Genomic DNA, 862 nt, shown 5'->3' with positions numbered 1-862 from the left:
AGGATTAGTTTCAGTTACACCTCGCCAAAACTGCTTTTAGGCGATGCCCGCGTTACGGTGAAGACAGAGGAGCAAATTATCCACGATTTGCCACTCGGAGAGTTACTTCGAGTGGCTCTGAACGTCCGTGTTGTCACATAATAAGGAGGGAGAGGAGCACATGCCAGCCGTGCTGGGCTGCGTGGTAGGGCGTCGCGCTGGAGGGGGGCGAAACTTCACGGCAGACTTCGGGGAAAATGCGAATTCCGCACAGGGTCACGCAAACCACCAATCAAAGCTGCGCGGCGAGCGGCGAGGAACGCGCTTTTTGAGAGGAATAGCATTAATATAGGTCACTGGTTACCAACCAGCTAGAGATACTTGGGAACAGGGCGACTTGCAGTGCGGCTTGGCTGCACACCGGGCGTTTAGGCTGAAATACTCGTTTGATATAGTGCCGTAATCCTTTTCTCATATTTGATGGGAATGTTTTCCACGTCCGAGTATTTGACAACATCTCCCCATAGGGCCAGGTTCGCATTTATGTTAGCAAACCGTCCCCTGCCTGAAAGTCTATTGTAACCCAACACCTGACAGCCCCGGTTCCCATTTCTGCTCGCAGAAAAGGTTTATTCAAGCACATAATGGGATCCCAGCAGAAAGCTTTTCAGAAGAAGGGGCTATGGTAAACTGCACCACATGAACTCCGTTTCCAGGGCTATTAAGCTTTTAATTGGAAAATAGCAGAGGAAATTTCAAGGTGACTATAACGTGTTAGCAGTTAGCGCCCAGAAGAATAGACTCAAAGAGAATGAATGTGCGAAACATATGCTCCAAATAACACTTAGCGGAAAGGGCCTGGCTCCGCTAAAGAGCGAGGCTT

This window comes from Aptenodytes forsteri, unplaced genomic scaffold (genome assembly GCF_000699145.1).
Source record: "Aptenodytes forsteri isolate BGI_AS27 unplaced genomic scaffold, ASM69914v1 Scaffold99, whole genome shotgun sequence".
Classification (NCBI taxonomy): Eukaryota; Metazoa; Chordata; class Aves; order Sphenisciformes; family Spheniscidae; genus Aptenodytes; species Aptenodytes forsteri.
The sequence above is the reverse complement of the archived record's forward strand: the minus strand, read 5'-3'. Positions refer to the sequence as shown.